Below are 11895 nucleotides of genomic sequence, written 5' to 3'. Positions count from 1 at the left end.
TTTCATTCCAGGATACTTTTTTCACTTTAATTTCTGTATAAGAAATCATAGATACTTTTGGGTTTACCGGTAAAAAAAAAAGAATGAAAGGGTGATCAATTTCAAATTAGCAACAAACCCCAGAAATTATTATACGTTGAGGTATACGTTAATGACCGCAAATTAAGGCATTTTCTCAGCAATTGTTGCCATTGATTAAAAAGAAATACTTTTTGTACCAGCGTCTTATAAGACAGGCATCATTATTACCTCAAACAGTCTCTTCAGATCTCCACGTATGGGATAACATTGCTCCGAGAAGACTCTTGAACACAGCGAAAACCTTATCTTTTTATTTCAATTCTGTTTTAAAATGTGTTTAATGTAATATTATTTAAGTTGTTCAATCCTATTGCGTAATCAATCAACTGATGTTTTTATTTTTTGCTGTGCTTTCCTTAAGTTTTATCTCCAAAATATCCCCAAAATGAGTAAAATGAGAAAACACATCTTTATATGCATTTTCATTTTGTAAAAAATAATATTCGCATTTTCAAAATTTAAACAGTTATTGATGTAAACAAAATTCAATTCGATAAAAATGTCTTCTTACAATTACTTGCTTTTCTCGACATTTTCATTTGTTACTAACAAACGATATTTTGTAGATATGCTTTACATCAGAAAGCTTTCACCAATACAGTTGCAATACAGTTTAGCCTGTATATCTAAGCAGGTAATTAATCAAAATTTTCAGTAGAGCTTTCACCAAAAAATACTGCAAGTATGAAAATATCCCCAATGTGTTGTTAGTTTTAAATTCCTGAATTTATTTCACTAGATATGTGACACTCTGAGTAATCTTGATGGGAATAATAAACATAGTACGCATGCGCCAGTAGTCATTGGAAACATCTTAGGCAAAAGAAACGATCGATGAACAACTGCTTCCGGTGTTGTGAAAACGAAGGAGACATGTATCGTCCGTGTAATGGGAATCGGTGCAGCTCTCAAGGTGACATTATTTTTGTCGAATCCTTTTAAGAATATATGTAGAGAATACGAGAAGATTTACACTCTTCTTTAGACTTTTAACTATATGCATCGATACAGTTTTGATATTGCTACAGAAATTCAAAACCTTTTAAAGTGTTTTACTAAACTTATTGGTGGTTAGTAGGTATACAATGTTTAATTTTAGAAATAATAATAACCAGCTTATTCTCTGCAACCATCGACATCCACACCGGAGTTCTGGCAGTGACGATTGCATTGATTTATAGGTCATTTGTAATATTTTTTATTCAATGACACCTAACTTGTTTGCCTTATGAACCTTGTAATAGTTTTTTTAATTTGTTCCAATGATCACCCATAGTTAACAATGTACTTAAATCTTTTTTCTTAGAAACTGTTTTAATCCTTCGATTTAAAAAACTATTTTCAAGCATATTTATATTATACATGGAGGGAAAAAATTGGTAAAACATACAAACAAGATAGAGTTGCGTTTCCCTCTAAAACAAAAAAGATTCTCTTCAAATTCAGGTGACTCTGCACCTAATGTCTTTTATGAATTTAGTAACAGCAAAATATTCATCAGTGTCTGTTGCAAAAACCTCAACTACCTCATACACAATACCTACAGCCTTTCCTAGGATCACTACTACTTTGCCCAAGTCAACGCAAACCTTATGTTCTAGGACGTCTACCTTGACTACGATAACGGATAAATCACATCTTCGAGAGCGCTTACTTCCACTACGACAACGCCCTCCTCGACAATAAGCGGGCCAACATCTACTACGTCAACGCCTTCCACGACAAAGAGAGCACTTACATCGACAACGACAACGCCTTTCTCGACTACGAGAGCACCTACATCGACAACGACAACGCCGTCCTCGACTACGAGAGCGCCTACCTCGACTACAAGAGCGCCTATCTCATCTACAACATCGCCTTCCTCAACTGCGAGTACTCCTAGTAATAAATTGTTTATATTTATTCTGTTCATTCTTATTAGATCTGTCTAAGCTCCAATTAACAATTGAAATTATACTGTTAAAAACTTTTTTTTCGTATACTGTTAATTTTTCTCTTCCAGTAATCATAGTCACTATAATTATGTTCCCCAAACGGAGTTTGGGAACATATTGTTTTTACTCTGTTTCTTATTAAGGTCTTCCGTCTTCAGCGGAAGACCTTCTTGTTATTCTTAGGTTTCTTTTCCACTATTTTTATTATTATTGTTTTTTTTCTTACCGATTTTGTGCACGCGAGTTCTCGGAAACGGCTCGCTCGATTTTTATGAAACTTTCAGGACTGATAGAACATCAAACAAAGCTGATATGAAATTTTTTGATTTGATGACGTCACTTCCGGTTTTGAGATTTTCGCGATTTAGTGATTTTTAGAGGGTCATTTTGTCCGCGAGTTTTCTCAAAAATGGCTTAGGGTAGAAACTTGAGTTTTTCAGCAATGATAGAGCAATATATGTAGATGTGACATACGTATTTCATTTTCACCGGAAGTACTGCTCGCCGACGCTCGCTATGGTCCGAAAAAGGGCATGTCGAGAATTTTAAAATTTCTAACACTTTTTCTTCGATATCTTTTCACATACAAATATTTCCTAAAGACATATAGAACAAAAAAAGTGTAGAATTACTAGCTCTTTCAAACAATATCTCGGAAAAAGGGCTGACCCCTATAATTAAGGGCTGAGAGGGGCCGAAAGTTTTTCCTTTATATCTCAAAAAGTATTGAAAATTTGTAATACGTCAAAGAAGCAAAGTTGTTCAAAATTTCAAGCTAAATTTACTGGTGTCGCCAAAATGTGTCCGTCAACGTCACTTCCGGTCAAACCGGAAGTAGTAAGAAATTGCATATTTTTGCCGTTCTTGACAGGTTTTTGGATAGCATATGTCACTGGAAGCAAAAAATTTAATTTTTCGTCCGTCGACGTCACTTCCCGTCAAACCGGAAGTAGCCAAAAATAGCTTATTTTGAAGGTTTTGATGCAAAATTGAAATTATAAAGTCACTGGAGACGACTTAGCTCATTGCTTTCTTTTGTTGACGTCACTTCCGGCACTTCCGGTCCAAGCCGGACGGAAGACCTACTCGTTGCTTTGCAACGAGCTTTGCTCTAGTTATTATTATTTTTCTTCTTCTTCTTCCTGGGTACTTTTTTGTCCGGGAATGATCTTGTAAACTGTTCATCCGATGTAGGTAAAACCTTTTTAGGGTTAGTAGACATGTTATGTAGATTTGCCTAGTCAAGGTCATTTTGCGCGCACGTGCTTGCAAGAGCGCGCACATGCAATACATTAAATGACCAATATAATGGATATTGCTGTAACTTTTCTTTTTTTTTGATGAATTTTTTTTAAACTCATAATGTAAGGATACATTAGTAGTATAGACAAGATGGCATGGTCAAAATAGCAAGATCTCACGCGCATGCACGTGTGCTTCGCTCTGATTGGCTGAAACTAAAGTCTCAATATCTTTCTTGTTTCGTGTCATAATCTTTTGAAATTTTGAACATAGACCTACATTATGAAGATCTACAGCATGATATATAAAAATGTTCATGAAAGCATGCGCATGCTGCAATCTGGTTGGCTGAAACTTTAACATGCATTCTCTGTAAGCACCAAAAAATCTTGGAAACGACATATCTCCGATTTTGATGAAATTTGCACCACAGGTGCACCTTGGTACAAAACCAGCAAATATGGTGTTAGAAGTTTCCCACGTGCACCCGGTTGCCATGGAGACGGATCCATTGAATTTGGCCATTTTCGGCCATTTTTGACCAAACAAAAACATGAAAATTGAGGAAATATGAATGCATTTTTATCTTTATGTTGTGAACTCAAATATAAATCTTTGTATCATAAGAAAACATCAACTGTTAAAGAATACAGGGCATATAACCAGTTATTCCAGAATTGACCCCACTCTTAGAAAACGGTTCTGCAAAATAGCATAGTTTCTCAAAATGTGAAAAATGGAAAATTTGGCATTTTTTGAGAAATTTAAGGTTAAATAAAAAAATTGTCTACGGAAATTTTTCAAATCATATGCGTGCCGTCAAACGTCAGTATTAGTAGTGTCCCCTCATGAAAAAATTGGAGTGGGATCTCAATGCTATTTTTAGTAATGTATCTAAAAATAGACATATTTCAGAAAAATCCAAAAAATGAAATTTTGGGCAGAGTTTAAGATGCCATTGCTAGGTAATTATGAAATATACTGTAAAAGTCAATATGCTAATGTCAGAGACTGGACACAAATAACTACCATGCATTTTATTTTCAGGGATTTCCGTTTTCTATTTATAGCTTCAAATGCCTAAATATAGACATGTCTTAAAAAATGATGAAAAATGTCAATTTTCCATCATTTTAGAGCTCCTCTGAATCATAAATAATAAAAAATATGGATCTCTCCAATATTTCATCACTAAGAACAAGGAATAGTATAATATCTCACAAATTATTGAGGACAGGCTCTCATCTCTATAAATAGTACAAATGTCTAAAAATAGACACCTATGAAATTAACTGTTTAATGTTGATTTTCCACCAATTCTCAAATTAGAGATGGGAAATTTACCGACTTACTGTCATTAAATGTAACTGATATTATGTGACTGACAAGAACAAAAGAACATTCAATGGAATGCAGCATGATAAGCAGAGGTTTCCATTTCTATTTATAGTAACACATGTTTAAAAATAGACGTAATGCGAAATATCGGGAAAATGTCATTTTTTGTACTTTTTTCTAAAATTTTGGATGAATAATTGCTGACTATCTGTTTTTAACTGCTATTGGCATATGGTGACCAACAAGTAAAAGAAAGTCTTATATCAAATACAAAATGAGAAGCAGTGGTTTCCATTTCTATTTACAGTAACACGTGTTTAAAAATAGACGAACTGCAAAATATCGGAAAAATGTCATTTTTAGCTCTACTGGTCAGAGACCAGAAGAGCTTATGCGATAGTAAGGTGTCCGTCGTCCGTCCGTCTGTCTGTCTGTCTGTCTGTCTGTAAACAATTTTTCAAAACGCTACTCCTCCTACAGTTTTGGTCTGATTTCAATATAACTTGGCACACAAGTAGACTACACTAAGATACATAAGATAGTGCATCGGTTTTTGATTTCGATGAACATGGTTGCCATGGTTACTAAAAATAGAATTGTCTTTGAAATTCCTTTAAAACGCTACTCCTCCTACAGTTTTGGTCTGATTTCAATATTACTTGGCACACAAGTAGACTACACTAAGATACATAAAATAGTGCATTGGTTTTTGATTTCGATGAACGGTGTTGCCATGGTTACTAAAAATAGAATTTTCTGTGAAATTCCTTTAAAATGCTACTCCTCCTACAGTTTTGATTTGATTTCAATATTACTTGGCACACAAGTAGACTACACTAAGATACATAAAACAGTGCATCGGTTTTTGATTTCGATGAACGGTGTTGCCATGGTTACTCAAAATTGAATTTTCTTTGAAATTCCTTTAAAACGCTACTCCTCCTACAGTTTTGATTTGATTTCAATATTACTTGGCACACAAGTAGACTACACTAAGATACATAAAATAGTGCATCGGATTTTGATTTCGATGAACCGTGTTGCCATGGTTACTAAAAATAGAATTTTCTTTGAAATTTCTTTAAAACGCTACTCCTCCTACAGTTTTGATTTGATTTCAATATTACTTGGCACACAAGTAGACTACACTAAGATACATAAAATAGTGCATTGGATTTTAATTTCGATGAACGATGCTGCCATGGCTACTAAAAATAGAATTTTCTGTGAAATTCCTTTAAAATAATACTCCTTCTACAGTTTTGGTCTGATTTCAATATTACATAACACACAAGTAGACTACACTAAGATACATAAAATAGTGCATTTGTTTTTTTTTATTTTGATGAACGGTGTTGCCATGGTTACTAAAAATAGAATTTTCTTTGAAATGTCTTTAAAACGCTACTCCTCCTACAGTTTTGATTTGATTTCAATATTACATGGCACACAAGTAGACTACACTAAGATACATAAAATAGTGCATTGGATTTTAATTTCGATAAACGATGTTGCCATGGTTACTCAAAATTGAATTCCTTTAAAACGCTAGTCATCCTACAGTTTTGGTCTGATGGCAATGGCTTCTTTTCTCATCCTTTGTTATAAGTACAAACCAGTAGAGCTACAGTCTCGACAGAGACTTCTGGTTTTGTACTCTTTTCTTACATTTTGGATGAATAATTGCTGACTATCTGTTTTTAACTGCTATTGACATATAGTGACCAACAAGTAAAAGAAAGCATTATATCAAAAACAGAATGAGAAGCAGTGGTTTCCATTTCTATTTATAGTAACATGTGTTTAAAAATAGATGTACTGTAAACTATCGGAAAAATGTCATTTTTGTACTTTTTTCTAAAATTTTGGATGCATAATTGCTGACTATCTGTTTTTAACTGCTATTGGCATATGGTGACCACCAAGTAAAAGAAAGCCATATATCAGATACAGAATGAGAAGCAGAGGTTTCCATTTCTATTTATAGTAACATGAGTTTTAAAATAGACATACTGTAAATTATCGGAAAAATGTAGTTTTTTTTCTACTTGTTTTCTCACATTTTGGATGAGCAATTGCAGACAATATTTTTTTTACTGCTATTGGCATTCAGTGACCAACAAGTAAAAGAAAGCATATATGAAATACAGAATGAGAAGCAGAGGTTCATGTTTCTATTTATAGTAACACATTTGAACATAGACATGCTGCAAATATGAGAAAATGTAGACTTTCGCACTTTTTTCCTAACATCAGGGATGGTCAAAGTGCAGACAAACGGCTTTTATTTGTTATTGACAGAATATGACTAACGAGTATGAAAAAGCTTTAGCTAAAGTGTATAAGAATAATTTTTAATGGTATTTTTACATTTCTGCCTATAATAACACATATTTATGAATAATCAGGAAAATAAAGAATCGTTCGTTTTTCTCAAATTAGGGATATGAAATTTGCGGTCAAACTTTCATTAGCTGTAACTGACATGGCTAATTGTATTCGGCGCGCCAACGCGTCCACCTCATTCCAATACATGTATCACAAAAGTATGTTCTCCCTGCATTAAAACACTCAAATGACAGCGATTTTTTTTAATGAATTAAGCATTATCGTTTATATTCAGGTCGACAGCCCGAGCCCGATTGAATTTTTTTGTTAGGTGCATCCAGAAAATTTCCCTAGGAGGCGGTGGCTCAAATCACTATGTCAGTTTAAACTAAAACTGTCCAAACGGGACTAAATACCCCCGCTGGGTTTTTCAGAGGTGTTAAATCACGAATATTTAATGGATCTAAGAGAAAAGTGAAATGCTAAAACATTTTTAATGCAAATGTAATTTCTCATAATATTTTCATAAATGAAACGAAGGCTCGTCCTTATAAAAAAAAACAAGACTAAATATACGGACCAGACACGAATTATGAACTTTTTCTGTCAGTGACTTTGGCCTTGCATTAATGACCTTGGATCAAAGTCATGTCAGAAAATCACATAATAAGCAAGGTTTGTGTGAAGTAGTAGATTGTTTAGCCATAAAAAAGATATGGACCAGACACAAATAATAAAAATTTTTCTTCAAGTGCCTTTGAACTTCCCCAAATGATTTTGCGTCAAGGTCATGACACACTCTTAGGTCATGAAGAATCTTTGTGTGAAAAAGAACCTACCAAGTTCATCCATAAGAAAGATATGGAGCGGACACGAATTATGAAATTTTTCTTCAATGACCTTGAACTTCCCAAAATGACCTTGGTTCAAGGTCATGACACACCCTTAAGTCATGGGCAGTCTTTGTGTGAACTGAGAACATACCAAGTTTATCCATAAGAAATATCTGGACTGGACACGAATTATGAATTTTTTTTAGGGGCCTTGAACTTCCCTAAATGACCTTGGTTCAAGGTCATGACACACCCTTAAGTCATGGGCAGTCTTTGTGTGAACTGAGAACATACCAAGTTTATCCATAAGAAAGATCTGGACTGGACACGAATTATGAAATTTTTTTAGTGACCTTGAACTTCCCTAAAGGACCTTGGCTCAAGCTCATGACACAATCTTAGGTCAGGGGCAATATTTGTGTGAAATAAGAACATACCAAGTTAATCCATAAGAAAGATATGGACTGGACATGACTTATGTAACTTTTTTCAGTGACCTTGAACTTCCCTAAATGACCTTTGGTCAAGGTTATGACACAATCTTAGGTCATGAGAAATCTTTGTGTGAAATAAGAACATGCCGAGTTTATCCGTAAGAAAGATGTGGACCGGACACGAATTAATTTTTTTTTCAGTGAATTTGAACTTCCCCAAATGACCTTGGGTCAAGGTCATGACACACCCTAAGGTCATGGGCAATCTTTGTGTGGAGTAGTAGATTCTAATGTTTCTCATTAATGAAGATATGGACCGGACACTTTTGCACAGACAGATGGACAGATGGACAGACGGACAAGTTGATTCCTATATACCCCCAAACTTTGTTTTGGGGGGGGGGGGGGGGGTAATAATAAAATTGAACATTCCAGGGATCCAGATCCCCTTTGATCCATGCATGCCTTACCAGAATTTGTTCAAAAGTAATCCGAAATTTGCCCAAATGTTTTGAGTTGGCTTACTTCCGATTTCTCTCTCTATATATACATGCATATTTCTCTAGACTTTAACTAAAGCATTTAAACATATTTGTTGTTTTGGTTTCTATAAAATTATTTTACGTATAAACATACACCGGGGGGGGGGGGGGGAGTCAAAGATAGACATCATATAGGTAATAAACATTTGGGAGTAGATTTAGCCCCCCCCCTTTTTAAAGCAGGCATGTTGCAGTGTAGTCGAATAAGGGTAAGTGGTAGTGTTTGAAAGAAAAAAATGGTACTGAAAGAAGTTCGATCCCCCTCCCATGCAATAGGATTTCATGTTTGGACCCCCCTCTTCACTTTTAATTTGCTTCCGACACGAATTTTGTTATGACCCTAGAGTTTTATCTCCTTTCTAAAGACTTGATTTTCATGGCAATAAGCTGTCATACATTGGTATCAGTGTTTGAAAAAGATTCCTTGTTACTTTTTAAAAAACTACTACTACTAAAAATCAACTTGTCTTCATGAGAGGTGGGGAGTAACTTTAGTTACAGAAATGGCTTTGCTATTAATAGGCGTTTAAACAAACTAATATTGGTCAGAAATATAAATTATTAGCTTAGTGAAAAATCGAACAGAGAAAAGGTATTATTTCTTCATTCAAGGATACTTTGTGGCAAGTTAAATTGAAATTAACCAAGTGGTTCTTGATAAGAAAATGAAAATATAAAAAGTTTACAATGAGAACGACAACGATTGACAAGGCCCAAATGATCATAAAAGCTCACTTGAGCCTTTATTTTAAAACATGTGTTACTATAAATAGAAATGGAAACCCACTTTATTACGTATTTCAGTTACTGCTCTCTTGTACGTGTCGGTTACATTATGTCAGTCACAGCTAATGAAAGTTTGACTGCAATTTCCTATCCCTAATTTGAGAAAATAGAATGATTCTATATTTTCTTGATTAATTGCTGAATGTCTATTTCTAACTATACGTTAGTATAGGTAGAAATGGAAAAATACCTTTACACATTATTCTTATACATTTTTGCTAAAGCTTTTGCATGCTCGTTAATCACCTTCTGTCAATAACAAATATCAGCCGTTTGTCTGCACATTATCCATTCCTGATGTTAAGAAAAATGCAAAAGTCTGTATTTTCTCAAGAATTTGCAGTATGTCTATTTTCAAACGTGTTACTATAAATAGAAATGGAAACTTATGCTTCTCATTCTGTATTTCATATATGCTTTCTTTGACTTGTTGGTCACTGAATGCCAATAGCTGTAAAAAACATATTGTCTGCAATTGTTCATCCAAAATGTGAGAAAAAGTAGAAAAAAAACTACATTTTCCCGATAATTTACAGTATGTCTATTTTTAAACTCATGTTACTATAAATAGAAATGGAAAACTCTGCTTCTCATTCTGTTTTCGATATAATGCTTTCTTTTACTTGTTGGTCACCATATGCCAATAGCAGTTAAAAACATATAGTCAGCAATTATTCATCCAAAATTTTAGAAAAAAGTACAAAAAAACGACATTTTTCCGATATTTTGCAGTTCGTCTATTTTTAAACATGTGTTACTATTAATAGAAATGGAAACCACTGCTTCTCATTTTGTATTTGATATAAGACTTTCTTTAACTTGTTGGTCACCATATGCCAATAGCAGTTAAAAACAGATAGTCAGCAATTATTCATCCAAAATTTTAGAAAAAAGTACAAAAAAACGACATTTTCCCGATATTTCGCATTACGTCTATTTTTAAACATGTGTTACTATAAATAGAAATGGAAACCTCTGCTTATCATGCTGCATTCCATTGAATGTTCTTTTGTTCTTGTCAGTCACATAATATCAGTTACATTTAATGACAGTAAGTCGGTAAATTTCCAATCTCTAATTTGAGAATTGGTGGAAAATCAACATTAAACAGTTAATTTCATAGGTGTCTATTTTTAGACATTTGTACTATTTATAGAGATGAGAGCCTGTCCTCAATAATTTGTGAGATATTATACTATTCCTTGTTTTTAGTGATGAAATATTGGAGAGATCCATATTTTTTATTATTTATGATTCAGTGGAGCTCTAATATGATGGAAAATTGACATTTTTCGTCATTTTATGAAACATGTCTATATTTAGGCATTTGAAGCTATAAATAGAAAACGGAAATCCCTGAAAATAAAATGCATGGTAGTTATTGGTGTCCAGTCTCTGACATTAGCATATTGACTTTTACAATATATTTCATAATTACCTAGCAATGGCATCTTAAACTCTGCCCAAATTTCATTTTTTGGATTTTTTTGAAATATGTCTATTTTTAGATACATGTTACTAAAAATAGCATTGAGATCCCACTCCAATTTTTTCATGAGGGGACATTACTAATACTGACGTTTGACGGCACATATATGATTTGAAAAATTTCCGTAGACAATTTTTTTAATTTAACCTTAAATTTCTCAAAAAATGCCAAATTTTCCATTTTTCACATTTTGAGAAACTATGCTATTTTGCAGAACCGTTTTCTAAGAGTGGGGTCAATTCTGGAATAACTGGTTATATGCCCTGTATTCTTTAACAGTTGATGTTTTCTTATGATACAAAGATTTATATTTGAGTTCACTACATAAAGATAAAAATGCATTCATATTTCCTCAATTTTCATGTTTTTGTTTGGTCAAAAATGGCCGAAAATGGCCAAATTCAATGGATCCGTCTCCATGGCAACCGGGTGCACGTGGGAAACTTCTAACACCATATTTGCTGGTTTTGTACCAAGGTGCACCTGTGGTGCAAATTTCATCAAAATCGGAGATATGTCGTTTCCAAGCCCTATAGTAAATTTTTTGGTGCTTACAGAGAATGCATGTTAAATGGCTACTATATCTCCTTTGTTTTTTGACGAAACGCTTTGAAGTTTAAAACATTGTCATGCATTAGGATATCCTAAAATACGATATAGAAAAAAATTCATGAAATCACACGCATGCACGTGTGCTGCAGTCTGATTGGCTGAAACTTTATATGGCTATATCTCCTTTGTTTTTCGACGAAATGTTTGGAATTTTAAAATATAGTCATTCATTTAGATATCCTTCAATACGGTAAAGATAAAAATATATGAAATCACGCGCATGCGTGTGTGCTGCAATCTGATTGGCTGAAACTTCAAATGGCTATAACTCCC

Source organism: Saccostrea cucullata, unplaced genomic scaffold, assembly GCF_032062105.1.
Source record: "Saccostrea cucullata isolate Sc308-1 unplaced genomic scaffold, CSIRO_AGI_Scuc_v1 ctg739, whole genome shotgun sequence".
NCBI classification, from domain to species: domain Eukaryota; kingdom Metazoa; phylum Mollusca; class Bivalvia; order Ostreida; family Ostreidae; genus Saccostrea; species Saccostrea cuccullata.
This window is presented reverse-complemented; position numbering follows the sequence as displayed.